Raw genomic sequence first — 25,565 nt, forward strand, 5'->3', positions numbered from 1 at the left:
ACCTTACTTCCTCCTTCCTCAGGACAGATGATCTCTCTTTCTTGTCATACAGAAAAATAATAGCGTTATCATTTTTCCCAGGTCCCTGGTCTGCTGTTACTTCTTAACTTTTTACTCAAAGTGTCCAACTGATGAGCACAATCAAGCTAAACGCAGAAAAATTGTTCTCAACATGTTGGTAGTTTGTGAGATTGCTGTTTCTTTTCAAGACCTAAGTTAAAGCTGTGTTCCTGAAAGCTTATTTCCAGTTCTATTAGTTTGTCAGCTACTACCTCTCCCTACAAACTTTCTCTCAGAGCATAATGATAATGAGGTATTTTAACTTAGGAGGTGACTCCCATAGTAAACACAAGACAGGAAAATGTCAGTGTCTTGAAACAGGTGCCCAGAGCAACCACCTCCTGCACAGAATGAGCCAAGTAGTCCTATTTCTTTCAGTTAGATTGCAAAAGAAAGATAAACAAGGAATGAGTAAATATACTGTGCAGTCAGCATCACAGAAAGAATTAGGAGCAGGTCTACTTAGCCAAGTTCAAAATCCTTGGCAAAAGAGTGTCAGGACATTTCATCTGTGCATTAAGAAAGATACAGTAATCATGTCACTAATGGAGTGCAGTTGGCTTCACTACTAGAGACAGTCATCCAAACTACCCAAAGCATTTTTTGGTCAGTACGGTTTTCAAACAGAATGCCCCTTGCCAAGGTAATTTTGCTTTCATATTTTCATTTTATCAACAATATAAGGACAGAATAGGAGACTTACTTCATCTTACCTTATTGATGAATAGTGACTGAGGCAGGAGTAGATAAAGGTATGATTACCTTCCTTTTAACACTGTAGGGCCATGTCCTAGCAGTCCCTTCTCTGCTCCTTCTATTAGAAAACAGTAAGCATGGGTTATTTTTATCTTTTTTTTCCCTTTTTCGTCTTTTTTGAGACACTCCCACACCTTGATAGTATACTTAGATTTTGTATTTCTGAAAGGCAAAAGATATTAGTGACTGAATTATTTAATTACAGAGGCATCTGACGGGTGACCATTAATTGTGACCATTAATCTCATGATTATGAATGTTAACATAACTATGAAAGGTTATAGACTTATTTGTACAAAGAATTTCAAATTGTCTTTCTGAGAGCTTGTACCTGTGAATGAGAAATGTAGATAAGAGAAAAAATTGAATTGCACTTGCATAAAAAGTTGTGTTTTGCTTTTATTTTATTTTTTAATCTAGCAAACTGTTTGTGGAAGAGATTTGTATTTATTCTGATCCTTAACTTTCCATTTACAATGCTAGCAATATATATTTTATACTCTTGAAATAAATAATTGGGAATAAATATGGGTTTTTTTTGACTTTATAATATTTTGCTATAGTAATATGGTTCCTACAGGAAAAGTGAGAAAAGGACGTCGAGTTTGTACTTTTTGATTGTGCAGTCAAATTCACAAAACTGACTTTGCTATACTACCACAGCCTGTTCTTTAAAATGTTCCATGACTAAAACAGTACAAGTTTCAACCTGTTCAAACTGAAAAAACCCTGTGACATGCTCAACAACAGCAACAGAGATTTGCATTTACAAAAGAGAATCGTTAACTAGATCTAGCAGAGCTTCACTAAGTTTATCAAGACAAGACACCTCAGCCAAAGAAATTACTCTCCTTTTTATTCAAATGTTTGCCAAGGCACTGAGGTCACTACAGGGAACTGAATATTTCTGCTGATCTTTCCCTGGGGCTGCTCCCCATGGCCAAAAGTCCCATTTCAGCCTAGCCCTGGATGTCAGTCCCTGCTCCAGCAATGCTGTAGGACACCAGTCTCCAGCTCTATCCATTCATTATTTTACAAGGAAATATTTCTCTTTAAATGTTCTTTTTAAAAATGTAATATAAGTATATTAAGGTGTTGGGATGACCAAGATAATTTCAAATACCTTAGGAGTCTGCAAACAGGAGATAGTATCACCTTTCCCTTCATCTGCTTTCCTTAGACTGCTTTGTCTTCGTGCCATTAGCCAGATGCCATCTGTTTTCCCAGGACACTGATTCATGCACCATTTCTACCCATGTGAGGAATTCTAAAACGGATTATTTAACACACACATAACAGATATGTATGCTTAAGATGTATGACCTCTTGAGTTCATCAGCTTGTATGTAGCTGTGAAAAGGAAACGGATGCCTTTGTACCTAATCTCCAACCCAGTTATCTGATACAGTTGAGACACCACAATACAACATTTCTTGTTAGACTGAGTAGAAATTGTTTCTTTTTAAGAAAGTCTAGTTCTTCAGTCCTAATACTTACTCTTTTTTATATTACCTTTTGTTGTGGATTGAAATATTGATGACCTGGGGTAGTGTCAGTTATGGAAGAGATGATGCAGAATTCAATAGCAGTGAATGAAAAACGGATGCTCCATTCCAGCTGATGAGAACTGCGGGCTTGCAGGTTTTTTCTGCTCAGTAGTTGAACTCAGGCTGTGCAGGTGGTTTTCATTCCTGGAGAAAACTAGTGTAAATTCACTTTCTTCTTCCTCACGCAGTCCATAGCAGTCAAAAAAAACCCCTGCAGCTTTCATCAAACCAGGACACGCTATTGTGGATTTCCATAGAGCAGTTAAACCATTTATAATCTGAATAATAATAAAAAAATATTAATTTTTAATGAAATTGTTTGTAGTGAGGAATGTTACATTTTGTAGCGTTAAGAGTGACCTTTTAATGTACTCATGTGAGATGTTCAGTGACTTTCTATTTACAGGTAGATAGGACTGGAAAGAGATACGTGGCAAGCCTGACCCCAAAAAGGACAATCGTTATTGTACCTGACAGGTTTTGAAAACCTGTTCTTAAAGACCTCTGTTATGGAGATCTCTATTATGGATATGACTTGGATCATTCTGTGCAGAAGGCGATTTCTCTGGGCATACATTCAAGACACTGGTATTTTACTGACCAGCCTTCTTGGAAAACCTGCAAAGTCAATTCTTCACAATGCTTAACTAAAGATTTCTTTGTATAAAGTATTCCATGTTTATATTAAGAAGCAGGTATGATGAAATATGATATCTAATGTGAACTATGCAACTGATTGATTGTACTGAGGATTCACAGAATTGTGTAACTGCTCAGTACTGTAATGTTAAACATACATGGATTTTTCATTTTCTGCTTTCTCTTTAATATTTATTTCTGTGTCCAACACTTCTCAACAGTTATTTAAAATTTTTCTTTGTTTACTTATTTCTTCATTAAAAATCATACAATCATGGAACATTCCTCTATGTACCCTAGAAACCAAGTCTGAGAGAAGACCCTGATATTTATATGATGCTGGAGTACCTGCCACAGGAACAATCTCCACTATTCTAACACATCCTTTCTGAATGTCATGCTAGTAAATATTTTTGCCAACTAACTTCATATAGTTGACGAACTTCAGCCTGTATGCATAGTCTGAATTTATAAGGATTAAATAAAAATTCCAAAGTACTAGTGTGGATATTGCTTCAATGGAAAGTTTTGCCTTCACTGAATACTTAATAGCCCACCATGCATTCACAGGGCAGTGCACCTCTTTCCACACAGTGAATCATTCAACAGTGCTATTGAAGCTCTACATCACCAGTGACACTTCTGTGATATCTATGCGTAGTGGATCTGCAGAATACTTTTTTTAAAATTTGCTTTAGCTTAATCAATATTTATAAAATTTAGTTGCTGTATTTATTTTAAATTTAACAGTTGCAGTAAATGCATATTAAATATATTACATTGTATGTACTTAAAGATCACACAAGATGTAGATGGCCTTACCTGCAATGACCCGTGAAAAAACACCAATCAACCCAATGAGCTCTGAGTCAATATTGTCTTTAAATGCATGCCAGCATAACATGTTATAAAAGTTTAATATAAAGCACTAAAGCATACTATTTCCTAAATGACACTAATGACCTATAGCACAAGACAAAATTCTTCTCAGGTGAAATTTAAGTCTCTTGCAAAGTATTAAAACAAAACATTTATGTCCATTACATTGCTTAAATTGAGGTACTTATAATAACAGACATCATTTCAGAAGTGCACTGTGTCCTAAATTATATTCCAATGTAATAAATAATCTCATTTCACATTGAAAATAAAAAAAATCAAATGCTGCTGTCATTACTGACTTGGAAGTAATGTGGATGCCTACTAAGATAAGAAGTAAAAACAAAAGTAATTCAGTAAAAAAATAAATATACATTAAGATTAATTTGGCTAAATTTTATTTAAATTTAATTAAGATAAATTACACATAAAACCTGGGAAATGCCAATGCAGAAAGATACTGAAAGTCAGAGCTGACAGTATGTCCCTGATGTCATGTGTCAGGTGAAAACTTCACTATGCGTTTGGTCTACACTGTTAATGAAGTATGACACCACAGAACAGAATGATGTCAAGAATTTTTATCCCAGTGTGAGTCACGATTTGCACTTGCTGAAACCTTGGGCTTGGATTCACCTTCTCTAGACGGTAACTGTCTAAAAACTCAGTGCTCAAACACTTTCCAATGACTCCAGAAAGATCTTTAAACTGGAATTCAACCGACCTGCATTGCACATCTCAGACAGGATGAATTTCCCTTTGTATCTTCCCTTTTCTCTCCGTTATTTGTAGAGAAACTTATATAACTGTCCTAAGCTAGGCATCCAACTTGTAATTCAGAAATGTAGGTGATGGTGAATCTCTCTGTTGATTATCAAGAATAGCTAAAATAGTTTGTTAGAGAGAATTTAGAAGTACTGGTTTCTTAATATAGTAAAGAACTATAAACAGGGTTTTCAAATTTCAGATGTTGAAATCTGTCTTAAACAGAAGATATAATAAATAATTTCACTTTTTTTTTTTTTTATTATAGGGTATAGAATAATCTGAAATGGTTTTTTGAAGTTCATGACTATAAATTCAAGTTTTCACCAGCAAACTTTTTAACCCGTCTGTCTGTCTGGTAAATAGGTAAAGCTTATATCACCACATTGAGAGTGGCAGCTTCCATTGAAACAGTCTCCTTATCATTACTTCTCACTTTGTCAGAGTAAAAGTAGCAGACACTGAAGTGCAAACTACAGCAGATTTGCCTTCTGAGAATCTGCTAGACTATGATTTTTTTTTTTCATTAATCTGCTTATTTTTTTCAGCCTTTTGAAAAAAAGTATTTGAGTATAAGATTAGAGGAAAGAATTGGTAACAACAGGTTCCATGGCTTCTGTCTTCTGAAAGTAAGCTTCAATCAAGGGCTGCATAGGCTGAAGAGGTCTTTTTCCTGGCATTGGAGATCCTAGTTGACATGGTAATACTACCAGAACAGAGCTTTCCTGCCTGTGTTTTCACTAATCTTTCTACTGGCCTTTGAAGCAAGGAAGTGGAAGAGATGGCGAGAACAACTTAGGTACCTATATGAAGGGAATTTCTGAAATAAATGGGAAAAAATGGAAAGCAGAACTGCTAAGAGTAATGAAGATAGAAAAGGAGCCAGTAAAGCTGATTTTGGCCAAGTTAAACATTCACAAGTCACTAAGTGACAGAATAAATATTGATTGAAACCTTAATTTACATTTATTTCGTTCTGGAACTATAAAGATTTAATTACATGATCAGATGCCATCTAATCCACAGACCTTGCTTTGGTTTTGTGCTCTCTATGTCCTCAAAATGGGTCTGAGATCCACCTCTTCATTGTTGAAGAGGAACTTGCTTCTTAAGCAGGACATTACATAGTTCAAAAGTAAGTTTAAATTAAGGACATCAGAAGACACGAAGCAACTAAAGCCTAAGCTCCTTCTGTTTCAACAGAGTAGTTATAGCTAGGATTCCTTACCTGGAAAGAGTACACATTTACCACACAGACTCATAGGACCTTTCATTTTGTCTCTCTTCCTTAGGAAATACATGGCTATCAAAACATGAAAAAATAAGTGAATGGAATTAAATTTTACCACCACTATAATTCTGCAATTTTCCTTTCTAAGTTTTGTATTGTATAAACATATTCTTTTAATAGGAATTTTATACACAAATCAGTATTTCCAAATGAGACACATGCCTACATTTTTAGGAAAATATTACTTTCAAACCTGAGGAAAAATTCTGTGCTCAAATTTTTTTCCCCAAAATATTAGTTGCTCTAATAAAAGATTTTAATTTTCCCTTCAAACAATACATTGCTTACGTCTATAAAGTATTTTGGTTGTGCTGTTACTATTGATATGGGTAAGATTTGTCCAGTGGGCTGACATATCTGGCGTAAACCAAGAACTTTTGTTGCCAAACACATGAGATACTGTAACACAAGTCAAATGTTGAACTGGCCACTATCTCAAAAAATTCAAACTTCTTCCTCTTAATCTCTGAGGCTTACACTTATTAAAAAAAATTACACATGCAAGGCACAGTAAACGACTACTATAGAGATAAGAACTGTCATGGTTTGAGCAGTTAAAACATGTAAGAAAGAAAGGAATTCCTTCAGTTATTGCCAGTACAGTCATTAAGTTGACTTACAATCTGCGTAATATATCAAACAGGTAGGACATCACTAAACATAAGAACAGTCTTATGATAGTGTGGTTTTGTGGTCTAAAGCCTTTTATGATGTACAAATGAAGCAATATTGTCCTGTACAAAACTATTTATATTTTTTTATAACTTTGAGCTAGATAATAGGACAAAGTGAAACCACTCAGATATCTTTGAACTTGTGGGAAAATTTACATCCTTTACTGCCAGTAAGTGGAAGGGTCTCTATTTCAGAGGCTTTGTGAAACTGAAATCTGACAGACTGGTACAATGAAAAAAAATATTATCTTCTTTCCCTTAGTTTTAAATAAAAATGATAAAATAGTATAAAGATTGAGTATCACCTGTGGATTTTGAGGCAATGACTTGGAGAACTTTTGATCAAAAGAGAGCACTGTTTACATATTGTTGAAAGACAAAATTTCGTCAAATTAAATAGTGGAGTAATTCCGTGAAAGTTTTTGTTTTGCGCCTTGCTTTGCATTAACTCCCTGCACTTCAAATACTACTGTTATGGTAAATGAATATAAAGGTACTATATTGAGTTAAAAAAATAACAAATGAGAGAGGCAAAACGAAAGCATTTGCCAATCTGCCAGACTGTTCTTGAGAGAAAGGATTTGTGCATTCTAAGAATTATTCATTGTACATCTGATATTCTGAATCCTCTAAAAATGTTAATTTTTCTGTCAATATAATGATTAAGTCTTACAAAGCATTTTGTTTTTTCTCATCAAAATCTATCTTAATGAGATATCTAATTTAAATAAATTGCTTTATGTATACTTATCAATTAATATAATTTATGGGTTTCTTTTTTTAAATGTGACATAACTCTAAAAGTAAGCTTACAGAATGGAAATTAGGAATACCATCTTAGTTTCCAACTTTCTTTTTAATATAAACAATTTTGTTATGCCTCCTAAAGTCTGTTTTGAAATGATTAATAAGTGAAGTTCTTGATGAATACAGCTGGAACCCTTCTTGCCTTTCAAATATGTACCGCACTCCTCACAGTCCTCATTTAGGTTTTTGTTTGGTTTGTTTTGTGTTTTTTTTTTCAAGTATCAATACCCAAATCACCATTAATACTAGAAGTCTGGAAGTCTTAGAAGGAAGACTACAGTCTTAATTATATTGGCTGAGAGTAGGAACCAATCTGAAACAAACATAAAATGATCTAGAAATGTCATGGTAGTTAATAGAGATTCAGAAACCACATCAGATATGTCGATAAAAAGTATATGAAAAAGGAGATTTCTGTCGTGTTAAACAGATCTACAAGCATAAAAAACATATCGATGCTTTGATTTAGCTGTATTAAAACTGAAATAGCATTATTCCTGCATGTTACTGTATTTAAATGCATTTGAGGATTTTCACTAACAGTTTTTCTTCTTCTGGTATTCATATTTTCCTAGTGCAGTCTCCAGTAGTTTATCATGCAGATAACTGTGTCCCATCATCTGTAATTTAAAACCAGAACAGTAATGGGTACCACATAATGTTTCACTGGATGTTTATGCTTTAGTCTGTTCCATGTAATACGATCCATTTGCTAACAATATGAGATGCCCATTGTTTTATGAGGTTATATGGTAACGATAGATCTTCCCTAAATCCCCACTCAGTGAGTGAACTTGTATACAAATATTTTTACATATAAAGTAATTTAATATAGATTAATTTATAAAGAATGTAAAATATCCAGAAAAATAATGTACTGGAGTAAGCTCCTTGACCTGAACTAAATGTAAACGGGCATGCAAGGTGGTTCTAAAACAGTATATAATTCATTTAGGACCATATTGGCAGATTATAATTTCAGTTTGACATCAACAGATTTTGACCAAAGGACAAGCTGATATAAAAGACACCAACATATATTCTACTGAGATTTACATGTTACAAAACATAATAATGTCTGTTCAACATCTTTGTCAGCGACATGGACAGTGGGGTCGAGTGCACCCTCAGCAAGTTTGCCGATGATACCAAGCTCTTTGGTGAGGTAGACACGCTGGAGGGGAGGGGTGCCATCCAGAGGGACCCAGACAGGCTGGGGAGGTGGGCCCAAGCCATCTTCATGCCGTTCAGCAAGGCCAAGTGCAAGGTCCTACATCTGGGTCGGGGCAATCCCGAGCACAAATACAGGCTTGGTGGGGAATGGCTGGAGAGCAGCCCTGAGGAGAAAGACCTGGGGGTGCTAATTGACGAGAAGCTCAACATGAGCCAGCAGTGTGCGATCGCAGCCCAGAAGGCCAACTGTATCCTAGGCTGCATCAGAACAAGTGTGGCCAGTAGGTCAAGGGAAGTGATTCTGCCCCTCTACTCCACTCTCAAGAGACCCCACCTGGAGTACTGCATCCAGCTCTGGAGTCCCCAACAGAAGAAGGACATGGACCTGCTGGAGCGTGTCCAGAGAAGAGCCACGAGGATGATCCGAGGGCTGGAGCACCTCTCCTATGAGGAGAGGCTGAAAGAGTTGGGGCTGTTCAGCCTGGAGAAGAGAAGGCTCCAGGGAGATCTTATTGCGGCCTTCCAGTACCTAAAGGGGGCCTACAGGAGAGCTGGGGAAGGACTTTTTACTAGGGCATGTAGGGATAGGACGAGGGGGAATGGCTTTAAACTGGAAGAGGACAAGTTTAGATTAAACATTAGGAAGAAATTTTTCACTTTGAGTGTGGTAAGGCACTGGAACAGATTGCCCAGAGAGGTTGTTGAGGCCCCATCCCTGGAGGTGTTCAAGGCCAGTCTGGACGTGGCCTTGGGCAACCTGGTCTAGTGGGAAGTGTCCCTGCCTATGGCAGGGAAGTTAGAACTCGATGATCTTTAAGGTCCTTTCCAACCTAAACCATTCTATGATTCTATGATTAGTATACAACATAATGTTATATCTAATAATACATTTGAGGAGAAAAAGTATGTATAATAATCTTAGAAGAAATTAATCTATACAATAGCATATAAAATGAAGGACAGTTAATTTCATTAATGTCTTTAAAGAAACTCCCCAAGCAGATTCTACAGCTTTCTCTCTCCCTCTTTGTACAACATTCATTTCATGACTATGAACATTTTGTTACAGATTTTCTTCTGCAGATGAAAAACCACCGAGAAACATAAGGAAGCAAGACCAGAGACTGCCATTTTTCTCCTAAAATTATGATTTTAAAAGTGTTCAGCTATTTTCTATAATAAGCATATGTGTTCTGGGAACTGTCCTATTTAATATCTTTGTCAATGACCTGGAGAAGGTAATGGAGTGCTTGCTCATAAAGTTTGCAAATGGCACCAAACTGGGGCAGGTACCAGTCCATTTATGCAAGGGCAGGGCTGCCACTCAGAAAGACACAGACAGGATGGAGGGCCAACAGGAATATGATGATAGTCAGCGAGGACAAATGCAAATTCCAGGTAGAGGGAGTCATGTGAAGACACTTGATTTGAACGAAGGATAGCATTTTTGAACTTTCTGTGGTCCCTCTACAAGCAGACATCTGCTTGATTGAGTACTGCTAAACTTAAGAACAAGCCTCAAGTTATGAATATTTAAAATCATGCACATTATATGCTTCACTTTTTAAACTATGAATTCGATTCCACAAACACTTATATACTACAGATGATTGCATCCACTTGAATAATCACAATATCAGTTGGTATGACTAGTTAATAACTGTTACTTCCCCACTTGCTTGGAAAGAGTTACTAGGAATTTAGGAGCTAGGAGGCTATGTTTTTTACTTAGTGCAATGTCCATAGCCATGAAGGATGCACTTGCATCTTCAGGATCTCAAATTTTACACTAGGTTTAGATAACCGTTATAAAACTGGGCTCTTTTTTTTTTCCCCACTATAACTCTATTTTCCTCAAATAAAAATTTTTCTTTGGCTATAAACTTCTGGATACACTAAGTTAAAATAATGATATATTGATAGCAGGCAAACACACAATCTGGGTTGAACACAAGCATCTTGAGGAGATAAGTTAATTTTTTCAGATTAAACTTTTTTTTTGGTTAAAAATACAAATTTAGTGATTTCTATGAAAAAAATTATTTTTTCCATAATTTGTGAGGCATATGTTGGTGTGTGTGTGCGAAGTTTAAAACTATATTTCACACAAAACTTCCTTCAGTGACTTTACATGAAAATAGTTTAATGTAATTTTTAGTATGGAAAAGCAGTATATTTATTAAGCCTTAAGACTGGACATTTTTAAATCTGTGCTATGCCAAATGCAATTACTAAATCTTTAAGCAGAGACCATACGACTCTTCTATACAACTCCTGAAGAGAGAAATGCCAGTTATTTTATCTTTGTTAAAATTATAATTTTGGGGAAAACTAAAAATGCTTGTTAGTACAGCATAGGCAGGGTTATTCTTAAAGAATTTTACAAATATTTATTTTATCAGGTGATTTTTCAGATTATTGTGAGTAAATCTTAACAAAAACTGTTCTGTAAAAGATCGTCAAGACACCAAGAAATTTCTAATTCCTTATGCAAAAATCTGTGTTTTAATTTTATTGGTAGTCTGATTTCCCACAAACATTTTTCATATTTCCAAGCATTTGCAGGGTCGAGGTTTAATAAGAGGCAGCTAATAGCTTTCTTACATGTAGGGAAGATAAAAGGACAAAATAGTCAAGAATGGAAAAACAGCTGTTCAGAAATCTGAACTCAGATTCTGGAGCAGGGTTTTGTTTATGTGTTTTCTGCTCTTTCTAGTGTTTTTTTTTTTTTATTATTTTATTTTGTTTTATTATTAAATTTTCATTGCATTGCCTTCTCTTTTTTTATTGTCTAGTTTTCTATTTAGAAGCGAAATGTGTAAACATTATTCATATGTACAGCCTTATTGAGAGCAAGACAGGGATTAGTGATGCATATAATTACTCGTGTACAATTGTAGTGTCGTAGTATTCAATTAGAAAATCACAGGAGTGAGATGTACTCTTACAAGTTTTATAAAACAGCTGGTAGCTTTTTGTAGAAGCAACATAATAAATTAATTAAATCAATAATACATAATTTCTCAAATAGCATGTAACACGTTAAAGAGCAACAACTGAATTTTAAACTGTTATTTACAACAATGTTTAATGTCATTAATTTATTTACCTTTCAGAATTCAATTTTTGTGTTTTTTTTCATCTACAATTTGAGAAGTTTTGGAATATGGAAGAAAAAACAGTATCTTTGACTCAGAAAGCAGAGATTTTCTTTCTATAAAAAAATGAGAAAAAAATATGCTGTTTCATTGTCTTGATTTATAACTTAGGACGGACTAGTTTTTTAGAAGTTCTTAAATGGAACATAAGAAGGCTATTTATGAATAATTTCAAAGATAAAATCAGTACCTGAATAGATCTTGTTGGGATTTCACGACAAGAAATTTTAATTTAAAGTTTTGTATTTACCAACCTCATTGCTCCCTTCCTGACTAACAACAAATTAAGGCTTATAGTCTGATCTCTTGCTACCTCTGCTCCTCAGCAGCATGTCACAAGCCATGTGCCTCGTTTCTTTCAGGCACTCTCTCAGCAAGGAATGATGTATGTCTAAGCAGTGAAGCCAATTATCTGAATTGTTCTACCTCTTCTGGCACAGGAACAAACAGGTTTTGCCTGAATCTCCAAAGCTCAGTGCATGAGAAAATGGAATTTCTCCACATGCAGGAGGAAGGAACTGAGTGTTGGGTGTTTAGAACGGAAAACTTGGAGGCACTAACAAAAATAAAGGGGAGGTCGGGTGGAAAGAAAAACTGAGTGTGTGTTTTTGCAGCGAAAGATGGGTGGAAAGATGGCAATCGGCCAAGGAGCAACCCCGGACCCATGGGTAGCAACCAGGGCCCTGAGTTTGGGTGCACACCATGAGGTCATGGCTGCTTGTTGTGTCGTTGGTAAAGAAAGGGGAGTGCAGGGGCTCAGCAGGGTGAGATGCACAGTGCGTGAGTAATCACAGCAAAATGCTTTATGGGAATGTTGACAATTACTTCAAATGAGAGTATTTACTTTAAAAGCCATTAAGCTGCTTTTAGACAGTTGGGTCTTAAGGATGTTGCTACTGTACCTCAGAAGGAAAATATCAGCTCAAATATACATACGCTCAAATATACACTGAGTTTCACAAATAAAATTGAAAGTCTTGTGCTTGATTAATTTTGTTGCTTGTATCATGAGGTAAATGCTGTGACTTTTGGCTGCTTGGGAAAACAAAATTATACCAGAAGGCAGTGATATTAGTAGTTGTGTAAATAATATGTATCAAAGTATCAGAGGTCAGCAAAGCTGAGACTGATACTTTCAGCCTGGTAGCTAAGGTCAGCTTCTTGCATTGCATGGCAGTTTTAAAAAGTGACCCAGACAATAAGTTTTAAAAGCAAGATCAGCCATTCTCTCAAATACTATTCTTTTATAGTACTAATTCATCCATCCTGGATCATTTCTAAAATAATTACAGGGAATATAATTCAATCTTTTCATGGTGACTTTGCAAGACATCTTTGTAGGTTCATGCAGAAGTTTCATGTATCACTGGTGTTCTTACAGAAATGATATACTAAATGCCAATATATCATACATAGAGGCAATCTAATTTGCCAAAGAAAACACAGTATGTTTATATCTTATTGTAGAGTATGGCTGTGACAGAATAAGAACATGAGTATTTGTTTAATGACTCCAATACATAAACTTTTAAAGTCAATCTGCATTAGAGAAGACTTGATAGACAAAGTAATGTCTTCTAACATTTTTACTATTTTACCCAAATTTCATTCCAACAAATTTAAAGGAAATGCCTTAGTGACACTTTAATATTCTCTGTGTATAGTATGGTTTTGTTATAAAATCGTGTATTTTGATTTTTTAATTGTTTTGTTGTTTCAAATGTCTTCAAATCTGAACACCAGGATTAAGAGGACTATGGTGGGTTGACCTTGGCTGACTGGCAGACCCTGACCCAGCTGCCCTCTCACTCTCCCTTCTTAACAGGACAGTGGAAGAAAGTAGGATGAAAAAGCTCATGGCTCAAGATAAAGACAGAGAGATAACTTACCAATTACCATCATGGGCAAAACAAACTCAACTTGGGGAACATTAATTTAACTTATTGCAAATTAAAAACAGAGTACGATTTTATTAAGGAAGTTTTCTTCATTGCAAAATTCTACATGCTACTTTGGAAGTGAGTAAGCAAAAAGAAAATAAAGAAGTTTTTTTCTTTTCATGATACCCCATAATAATATAAGATAGAGAAGGCAGTATTGTTCGCTATTAAATGTATTTGGAAATATTCACTGAAGTTGCACATTCTGGATGATCTCATATATTACACACGTAGATCTACACTGAACCATTTTTACTGTATCACTCCCAAATATATGCAAGTTTGTCAGTATATTTTCAGAAAATAAAACTTCATGAAATTCATAAATATTTATAACCTGAAGAGCAATGCATACAGTATTTTGGAATATTTGAGGTTAAATTTCACCCTTACTCTCGGTGAATAAACTGGGGGGGGGGGGAGAAGGGCAATATCTTACCAGACAGTTGGTATATTGGAATTCCACTGTTGCCATTTTTAGTCTTCTAAGGAGATATTTGCCAGGGCCAAAGGAAGACGTGATATGAGGATCTAGGAATTTCTTGATAACTGGACAATACATGAATAATAATTATAGAATTATAGAATCATAGAATGGTTTAGGTTGGAAAGGACCTTAAAGATCATCGAGTTCTAACTTCCCTGTCATAGGCAGGGACACCTCCCACTAGACCAGGTTGCCCAAGGCCACGTCCAGACTGGCCTTGAACACCTCCAGGGATGGGGCCTCAACAACCTCTCTGGGCAATCTGTTCCAGTGCCTTACCACCCTCAAAGTGAAAAATTTCTTCCTAACGTTTAATCTAAACTTGTCCTCTTCCAGTTTAAAGCCATTCCCCCTTGTCCTATCCCTACATGCCCTAGTAAAAAGTCCTTCCCCAGCTCTCCTGTAGGCCCCCTTTAGGTACTGGAAGGCCGCAATAAGATCTCCCTGGAGCCTTCTCTTCTCCAGGCTGAACAGCCCCAACTCTTTCAGCCTCTCCTCATAGGAGAGGTGCTCCAGCCCTCGGATCATCCTTGTGGCTCTTCTCTGGACATGCTCCAGCAGGTCCATGTCCTTCTTCTGTTGGGGACTCCAGAGCTGGATACAGTACTCCAGGTGGGGTCTCTTGAGAGTGGAGTAGAGGGGCAGAATCACTTCCCTTGACCTACTGGCCACACTTCTTCTGATGCAGCCCAGGATACAGTTGGCCTTCTGGGACTTCTGGGCTTCATTTTGCAATGAAGAAAACTTCCTTAATAAAATCTTACTCTGTTTCTTTTACAGTTGGCCTTCTGGGCTGCGATCACACACTGCTGGCTCATGTTGAGCTTCTCGTCAATCAGCACCCCCAGGTCCTTCTCCTCAGGGCTGCTCTCCAGCCATTCCCCGCCAAGCCTGTATTTGTGCTTGGGATTGCCCCGACCCAGATGTAAGACCTTGCACTTGGCCTTGTTGAACTGCATGAGGTTGGCTTGGGCCCACCTCTGCAGCCTGTCCAGGTCCCTCTGGATGGCATCCCTCCCCTCCAGCGTGTCTACCTCACCAAAGAGCTTGGTATCATCGGCAAACTTGCTGAGGGTGCACTCGACCCCACTGTCCATATCACCGACAAAGATGTTGAACAGTAAAGGTCCCAGTACCGACCCCTGAGGAATGCCACTCGTCACTGCTCTCCACTTGGATATCGAGCCGTTGACCACAATTCTTTGAGTGCGACTCAAAAGGAAAGGCTGAGAGAGCTGGGACTCTTTAGCCTGGAGAAGAGAAGGCTGAGGGGAGACCTTATTATGGCATACAAGTATCTAAAGGGTGGGTTGAAGGAGGATGGAGCCAGGCTCTTTTCAATGGTTCCAAGTGACAGGACGAGGGGCAATGGGCACAAGTTAGAACACAGGAAGTTCCGTTCAAATACACAGAAAAACTTCTTTACGGTTTGGGTTGAGCACTGGCACAGGGTGCCCAGGGAGGTTGTGGAGTCCCCTTCTCTGGAGATTTTCAAGATCCGCCTGGATGCAGTCCTGAGTAATGTGCTCTGGCAATCCTGCTTTAGCAGGGGAGTTGGACTAGATGATCTCTAGAGGTCCCTTCCAACTCTGATAATTCTGCGATTCTGTGACTGTCCAGCCGGTTCTTTATCCACCGAGTGGTCCATTTGTCGAATCCATGTCTCTTCAATTTAGAGACCAGGGTATCATGTGGGACAGTGTCAAACACTTTGCACAAGTCCAGGTAGATGACATCAGTTGATCTTCCCTTGTCCACTGCCACTGTAACCCCTTCATAGAAGGCCACCAGAGTTGTCAGGCGTGACTTGCCCTTGCTGAAGCCATGCTGGCTGTCAACAATCACCTCCTTGTTTTCTACATGCCTCAGAAGAGTTTCGAGGAGGATCTGCTCCATGATCTTGCCAGACACAGAGGTGAGACTGACTGTAGTTCCCTGGGTCTTCCTTATTTCCCTTTCTGAAAATAGGGGTTATGTTTCCCCTTTGTCAGTTGGCAGGAACCTCACCAGACTGCCACGCCTTCTCAAATATGATGGGTAGTGGCTTAGCGACTTCATCCTCCAGTTCCCTCAGGACGCGTGGATGTATCTCATCAGGTCCCATGGACTTGTGCACCTTCAGGTTCCTCAGGTGTTCTCACACTTGATCTTCACCTACAGTGGGTGGTTCATTTTCCCAATCCTCGCCTTTGCATTCTGCATCATGGGCAGTGTGGCTGCAAATAATGAACAGGCTACCACTACCCTTTATCCAGTGACATTCTCACCCTCCCACTACCTGCAAAGTCTGAAGATAAAACAATGGCCAGTCCAAAATCTTCACTAGGGGGTGTGGATTTCTTGATAACATCATGTTCTTCCTTGCCTTTGAGATCTCCTGTGAGCACTTTTTATGAATTTAATGCCACCACATATTGATAGGATCTGAGTATTCATGAGGGTGGCAGACTCTAACTGGCTGTCTAGCTGTTTAAAATATTTATGGAGCTTGCAAAAGAGAAGCTAAACTTATCTAATAATGCTTCAGGAACCATGTTAACTGCTTTCAGCCACCCTGCTGTCTGAGTTATGTGCCACAGCGTCTTGGTCCAGAAGACTACAGTGCTATGTCAGCCATCATCATGCTTCACTCAGATTGCCAAACCTATTTCTCAGCTTCATGAATTAGGTTAAGCTTAATAGAGCTATACTACTTCCAGTCCCCAAGCTAGTTCAATTGTAGTCAATGCAAGCTGATATCTCTGCACAATGTGTCAATCCTTCAGTACTTAGAGGGGACTTAGAAGAAAGATGGGGACAGACTTTTTAATAGGGCCTGTTGCGATAGGCCAAGGGGTAATGGCTTTAATCTAAAAAAGGGTGGATTCCGACTAGGTATAAGGAAGAAATTTAGTTATGACGAGGATGGAGCCTGTTGCTCAGAGAGGTGGTAGATGTACAATCCCTGGAAACATTCAAGGTCAGGTTGGACTGCGGTCTGAGCAACCTGATCTTGTTGAAGATGACCCTGCTCATTCCAGGGAGGTTGGACTAGATGACGTTTAAAGGTGCTTTCCAACCCAAACTATTCTATAATTCTATGATCCTCTAAAAAATTAATCCAAAAAATCCATTGAAAATCGGTGGGACATTCTTCAAAAATCATGTAGACCTTTTAAAAATATAACTTTACTTTCTGTTTTCCTGTTGTTCAAGATGACTGTAAGGAGCTTCTGATCTATCTATATTTAACTGCAATGTGTAGACAAGAATATTGTGGACATCTTTTGGGTGGAAAAAATTCAACAATGTCAGCAAAATTCAACACGGAGAGCAAAGAAAAGGATTCCTTTATGAGCATTCTAGGCCACAAGACAAAAGAGATTGATCACTGATGTGTGTCATACAACTAAAATGGAAAATATTTACAGTCCATTTCATTGCTGAGACAAGAGTTGTTGCTCTGATGCAATCAGTAATACTACACCCTCGTTCTATAGGCAGTGAACCTGAGCTAGGGATTAATTGGGCTTTATTTTTTTTAATTCAGTGTCATTTATTTTTTCTCTGTTTTGTTTTTTTTTTCAGAAAATAAATTTAGAATAATTGTCAGAGATGGGAATTTTGTAATTTAATGTGAATTTTGATATAGTATTTAACACTAAATTCTAATTTTGCTTTCAGGTCAAAAACATGATAATTCATTTATCTTATAGGCTTTTCTGGGTCAAAATGTCCCTCTAGAACAGTTCTTTGTGTTACAAAATATCTGTGTGCTTTACTTAAATGCTGCAGTCAAAAACTGTAGTTTAAAAGTAATTTTAATACATTATTATTGGAGATCCACAACAGTTTTTTAATTAAAAAAAAAACTCAGTCAACATTTATCTGACATTTGTGACGAAATAAAATTTTACCCACACTGAAAGGAGCTTAGGTGAGTAAGTAACAACAAATAAACTGAAAATCTAAGTCTTATTCTAGTTTGCCCATGCAGTTTATCACTGAAGAAAGAGTCAGTATTCTATGTATGCATCAAGCCTCAGTGAAAAACGATACTCACACTACTTTGGATAAACCAGAAATATGTTTAAAACATAGTTGATAATATTTAAAATTATTCAGGCTACTATTTTGTACTGGTCATGAAACTCATGGTTGGAAGTGCCGCATTTGAGCACAGACTCAGACTGTGGAATACAATATTAAAGAGTAACAGAGCCTGCTTTTTATTTAAGAGCATTATCTCTTCTCTTCTTTTTCCTCTATATTCTGTCTGCAGCAAATTTTAGGAAAGAGCTAGACGATACATGCCAAAATCTAAAGTTCATATTGAATTAGGTTCTGCTTAAGATGCCTCTTGGCCAAAACCACTCATTATTGAAAGACTGAAAAAACTACTCTCTTGAACTTTACAGTTAAGACTCAGGATAGATTATTAGTATTTTGTTCTCCAGTAGCATCTCTGAGCTCTGAAATCAGATCCTGCCTTTCCTCAAGGTACAATGGCCAATAAGATATGATCATTTGATTTTGTTTGGTAGTGACTTAAGAATGACAGAATGGTCATTTGAAGAGTACTGTAGCTGCAAGTGATTTAATGTTAAAATTAGTTTAGACTTGAGATACAATTTTTCTGGAAAGTAAATAACACTTTGTATTAGAAACACTTTGTATGAGAAACTTGCTATAGTCCTTTTTTAGAGGATAAAATGTAATGAAATACTTCTAGAGCTAGGCATGACTACATGATCTGAAGGACTTTAAAAAATGTAAACTGCATAGGATCTTCACTTTGGGTTGCAGATCTATGAAAGACTACAACACAAATATTAAAAAAAATATACTTCATATAAAGCTGATATTTCTGGTATTTTACTTAAACATTGGTCATATAATCAAGCAATTTGGTGCAACGAGAGCTTTAACCACAAAAGAATGCCTCAAATTTGATATCTAAATTCAAATTGTAGATCGTCACAATCACAGCTTATTTACCACCTGTTCCTGAAAGTTCCTGTTATAAACAGATCTTTTCCTTTTTCCAGTATTAAATGTCCCCCGTGGAAAAATTTTGTATCTTAATATGCTGCAAGGACTTCAATCTTTACAATATTAGACAGGCCATGATGTAGTTTATATTTTGTATTTAAACTTTGCTAAAATACACAGGGTAGATATGACGTCCCCTTTAAATAATATCTTACTAGCTGTAATTAAGTCAGGATATAATTAATTTACCTAAATTAAATGTAGTGCAGACCAAAGTTTAATTTTCTCTAGTGTCTGAAGAGATTCAAGCCCTTATCTATCATCTGAGTATGACAGCATCCTATCTCTCAAACACACTGTACACTGTAGTTGAGCACAATTTCTAGAAACTCCACATCTTCTGAAATGCTGTAGTGAAAAGCACTTTTAAGAAAGTGCTTTGGAGTGTCAGCAAGGTGTATTCTGGGAACCAGCTCTTTGTTCTGGGTTTCTCAACATTTATGAGTAAAATGTATTTAGGTAGTTACTTAGAAACATTAATTCTAATTAGTTAATTAAAATTAGTTAAAACACACCTCCAGGTGTCATATTTACTAGTGGACAGTGTGTTTTGGTCCCTCAGTGGTTGCTTTTTTCAATCCCATACTGCTTTCAGGCAGGGGTCACCTAGCAGGCGTTGTACTAGACATATATTTAACACAGGGAAGTAAATTTTCTCTCTGAGTCCAAATGCTGAAGTGTTGTGATAGTCAGAGTATTGATACCAATCACCTCTTGCGTTTTTATTATTTGAAAGGATACCAGGAAGTCTGAAAATAGGTGACATTCTGCTGCACTGAATACCGTATAAAAATGTCAATTGACTATGAAAAGGATAAAATTTGGATTTCTATGAGAAGTAGCAGAATCTTGCATATGCAATTTTTTTAAAGTTTGCAGTGCATTTTAGATTGGGCAATTTTCTTTCCCTTAGCTTTTGGTTGATACCACCACCAAGCATGGTCCAATCCATGGATATTTAAAGTGGCAGTGTGATCTCCAGTTTGATCTTTGAGTTATGCTTTCTGTAATAAAAGAAAGGGTTTAATTCAATGGGAAGTAATGGAGATTTTGAATATCATGTAAACAGTCTTTTCAGGGAGTTTTGAATAGTATCCAAAGTAACCACAAATGAATCTCTCTACATTTAAATAATTGAGCGTGGAGTTGAAAGTGGAGCTAACAGAGGAAAACTTCTGTTACTTGCTGACATTTAAAGAACACTGACTTCTCTCCCTAGAATGAGTCACTGACAGTGGATTCAGTGAAATACAGAAAAAAAAAAGCACAAGGTGCTTTATTTGTTTTGGGTTTTTTTTGTTGGTTTTTTTTTTTTTTTTAGATCTGTTATATATATTAATTATAAATTAGAGACACAGGTCTGAACTGAAGGGTATGAATGTTTAAAAAGTTACAAATAATTGAAAAAGCAGGAAGTCCTTTAGGACTTCATCTTTCTTTAAAAGGCCTGATTTGATTTTTGGAAAGCTGAATACTTGGACTCACGGGAATGTTCTTTAAAATGCAGGCTTGTGACTCTTCTGTTCAGAGCTGACTGACAGGATCTAATCTAATCTACATGGGTTGTTATTATCAGAAGTATTTTATTATGGTTTTATACATGATTTAGGGAATTTATCTGTAATAATGTTGAAAAATAAAAACTCAACTGTCAAGCATTTGCTGGCTTTATTGTTAACAAATTAATTTCCTAGCCATTCAAGTACAGTTCAAAAAAACGGTTGAATCTAATGCTGTTATGTTAAAGGTTCCTCCCCAAAGCAATTAATATATTCTCTTTTTCTCCTTACTTGTTCATTTAACCGTAAGCAGATGCACATACCTGAACACATACAGGTGTTTGTGTGAGGAATCAAGCTACCTAATAAAGAAATGTAGAAATTACTTAAATGGAAAAGGTATCTGCTTGCCAGTTCAATGTACTTTAAAGATCCTGATCCTACCACAACCTTTATGCATATATCAGCAATTTCTGCACAATGCTGAACTGAAGTTAATCAGGTTGTACATAAACAAAGTTACCTATCTCAGCATAATCATACAAAGTTAATTTAAAATAACATAGAGAATAAAATACTACATGGGACTATAATTACCAGGATTATTTATCTATCTTAAACAGAAATATTAATTACACTTAAATGAACTGTATATAATTAAATCATGTTTCTTGACAACAAATTTCAAGGCAACAAATTGTTCTGAAAAAAAAATAATGAAACAGACAAAAAATCATAACTAGATATACATTTGTAATAGCAAGTAATAAATTTTAATTTATTTGTTTATTTATTTGCTATTTTTCACTAGCCTAAGTAGCATCTTCAAAGTCAGAGAGGGAGAAATTATTTGAAAGATGAGAGATCTGACTTTGCAGTATCTTCTAAAAAGACTTGTGCTTTGAAGCATTTTGTCTGTAATATTAATCACTGCTGTGCTTGTAGTATGATGAAAGTAAGCCTCTGTCATCTTATTGTTTTTTATCTTACCGAGGTGTAAGGGAAAGCTTTGGCACAGAGGGAGTGTAAGTAAAAGTACACTAGAAATCAGCTTTTGTTCAAAATAATTTTGAAGAAAACTAGCACTGAATCCATCAGTTTTAGAGGAAAAACTTCAATGGATTAAGGAAATGCTTGCCCGAAATAGAAAAACTAGATGGAAAGCATTGTTTCAGTTTGGAGGTAGGGAGAAAAGGTGGGGGGTAGTTGCTCTATATGGGAAAACAGACGTGGTTATTCAGTGATTATGAAGAACTGCTTTTTTAAACTTCTCCACTCTTATGAAATGGAATATTCTCTTCCCTCAGGGCTGAAAGCATTTTAGATTTGTTGATGATCCGCCTTTATCTTTGCAGCCAAAACCAACATTGTTTTAATGGTAATGTATTTCTATTTAAAAGAAATTTGCAATAAAAAGTTGATTCTGGACTGCTTATGTGCAATCCAGCCTTTTTGTTATTGTTTCTATAGGCAGTATAGTCGTAGACAAGTTGTCAGTATCTATGTTAAAGACACAAATCCTGGTTTTAAGGCATTTTTCCATCAAGATAAACTATAGCCTGGAGAAAAAAGCAAGAGAAGGAAACCATATTTCTAAAAAATCAAATAAAAATGGAAAGGTAAAATCCAGTACAAAGAGCTGCAAGGCATCAGCAGTTGGCACTTACTGTGAAATTAACAAATATTGCACAGACTCATACACACACACACTTAAACACACTTGCATATATATTAAAGTTTGTCTTGCCTTACAGTAGGAGAGCTTTAAAAGCAGAAATATAGGAAAATACTAATGGAACAGAACTTGATTAAGCTGTTTCAAACCCAGTTCTTGAAATCTATTAAACTAACTTCTTTATAGCATCCCTGAGATTTGCTTTAAACCTGTTTAATCTGTTTGATGGAATACTGAAAAGACGTGTATTGTATTTTTCTGGATTTGTTACAGTTCAGTCACATACTTATTTATTTCCAGTTGTTAAACCAGGATAACCCTATGTCAAATCAAGATATTAAGCAATGTTTCTAGTTAAAGAGGAAGCAACGCCTAATCTATTGACCCATTACATCAATGAAAATATTTGCAGTCTCTTCAGTGAGCAGTGGAATTAAGTATATTCCCTTACACTTCGGAGGAATAACATTTAATTGTGACTGCTTGATGTAGAAATATATTTGCAGCTTACATACAATCATCACAGGTTTTGCTGAGTGCAAAAATTTAGATAATAGTCATAATAATACAGAGTGACTTAGTAATTATCATTTTTACATGTCATAGGTCAATATTTGGTCATTAACATAGAAATCCCACAGATGAACAATGATTTTGAGATTCTTGCATTACAGTTGTACTTCATAGTCTCCTTTTTTCCATCTCTGTTTCTAATTGAAAACGCTGAACAGCAGTGCTCAGAGGGTTATGATCAGTGGCGCAGAGTCTACTTGGAGGCCTGTAACTAGTGGTGTTCCCCAGGGGTCAGTACAGGGTCCAGTCTTGTTCAACATATTCATCAATGACGTGGATGAGGGGACGGATTGGTAATAGCCTCAGCAAGTTTGCTGATGATACAAAACCGGGAGGAGTGGCTGACACACCAGAAGGCTGTGCCGCCATTCAGCAAGACCTGGACAGGCTGGAGAGTTGGGTGGAGAGGAACCTAATGAAATTCAACAAGGGCAAATTTAGGGTGCTGCACCAAGGAAGGAATAACCTCATACATCAGTACAGGTTGGGGGCTGACCTGCAGGAGAGGAGCTCTGTGGAAAGGGACTGGGGGAGTCCTAGTGGACAACAAGTTGACCATGAGGCAGCAATGTGCCCTGGTGGCAATGGTGTCCTAGGGTGCATTAAAAAGAGTGTGGCCAGCAGGTTGAGGGAGGTTATCCTCCCCCTCTACTCTGCCCTGGTGAGGCCACATCTGGAGTATTGTGTCCAGTTCTGGGCTCCCTGGTTCAAGAAGGAGAGGGAGCTGCTGGAGTCGGTCCAGCAAAGGGCTACAAATATGATTAGGGGACTGGAGCATCTTTCTTATGAGGAAAGGCTGAAGGACTTGGGTCTTTTTAGTCTGGAGAAGAGAAGACTGTGGGGGGATCTTATCAATGCTTATAAATACTTAAAGTAGGGCGCCAGGTAGATGGGAACAGTCTTCTTTTCAGTGTTGCCCAGTGATAGGACAAGAGGCAATGGGCACAGACTTGAACATAGGAAGTTCCATCTAAACATGAGGAGGGACTTCTTTACTTTGAGGGTGGCAGAGCACTGGCACAGGCTGCCCAGAGAAGTTGTGGAGTCTCCCACTCTGGAGGCATTCAAAACCCGCCTGGATGCCGTCCTGTGCAACCTGCTGTAGGTGACACTGTTCTGGCGGGGGGGTTGGACTAGATGATCTCCTGAGGTCCCTTCCAACCCTGACCATTCTGTGATTCTGTGAACTGTTATTGGCACATGTTTAAGTGCTAATATTTCTGTCAAATACAGTTGTTTTAAAAAGATAAAATATATTTCATAGTTGACAGTTCTCAACACCAGTAACTGTGGAGTATCAACATCCTAAGAAATGAAAATAGATTTTTCTTGTTCAGGACATACTAGCAAGCAAATGACCAATCTGTTTTCAATGAATATTATCTCTGTGTTAAGATAAAACATGTAGTTAACAGCCACAATGGGAACAGAAATATAAAAACTTTTATTTATATCCAGCTCCATTTTCTTCCTTCAGGACTCTGATTTTTGATTTGCTGGGATACAAGCCAAATGTTAGCACACACTTCTATGAAGGGTTTTGTTTAGACTTGTCATTAAAAGCTCTTCATATGACACCATGGACCTCCGCCTCTGTAAATACATGTTGGCTACTTCCCAGAATAAAATATGTTTTATATGTTTAATGGCACTAGGCTCAGCAAATAAACTGTCTGTAACGCTATGCAGAGTTTACGTGTGAGTTCATTGTATAATGAAGGGTAATTCCTGAACAAGACAAACTAAAGTTACAAACTAATTGGATTAAATGTCAAAAAGATTAGAGAATGGTCACGGAAATCTGTGTTCAGAACTCTGTATGAGAAATTTAGCTCAAGATAGAGTCATAGTTGAAATAAATTATTTATGTGAAAATAAAATAATGTAGATCTTATGAACAAGAAGACAAGATCCATGAGTTATATATCAGACCTAATTGGGTAGTTCCAAATATTTAGACTCAATTATTAGTATTAGGTCTAAGAATACGATGAATAAAAAAATACTGTAACAAAAAGGGGAATGGTAATATGGTCCCTAGTACTTCAAACTCCTGAAGTTCATGAAATGCCTTCTACTAAACAGTCTAAGGGTTACCTGCAGTCATTTGTAAGCAACCTGACCTAATTCTTGTTAACTTCACTGGTATTATCCCCACATAACTTAATGGGAGTCAGATTCAGCCCTGGATTCTTAGTGAAAACTGTATATAAACAGAGTTTACACATGGTGTGTTGCTTCAGAACTGTTGTGTTTCAATTCTGAGTGTAAAGTTTACTTTCAGTTAAAAACTGTTTTCTGTATCATAGTTGGAAATCTAGCCACGAACTCATGTGACAGATTTTTCAAATTTTGAAAGAGATGAAAGGGAAAGGAATCACGACATAAAAACAAGGGAAGGGAAGGGAAGGGAAGGGAAGGGAAGGGAAGGGAAGGGAAGGGAAGGGAAGGGAAGGGAAGGGAAGGGAAGGGAAGGGAAGGGAAGGGAAGGGAAGGGAAGGGAAGGGAAGGGAAGGGAAGGGAAGGGAAGGGAAGGGAAGGGAAGGGAAGGGAAGGGAAGGGAAGGGAAGGGAAGGGAAGGGAAGGGAAGGGAAGGGAAGGGAAGGGAAGG

Source organism: Vanellus vanellus (genome assembly GCF_965231255.1).
Source record: "Vanellus vanellus genome assembly, chromosome: 3".
Lineage (NCBI taxonomy): Eukaryota > Metazoa > Chordata > Aves > Charadriiformes > Charadriidae > Vanellus > Vanellus vanellus.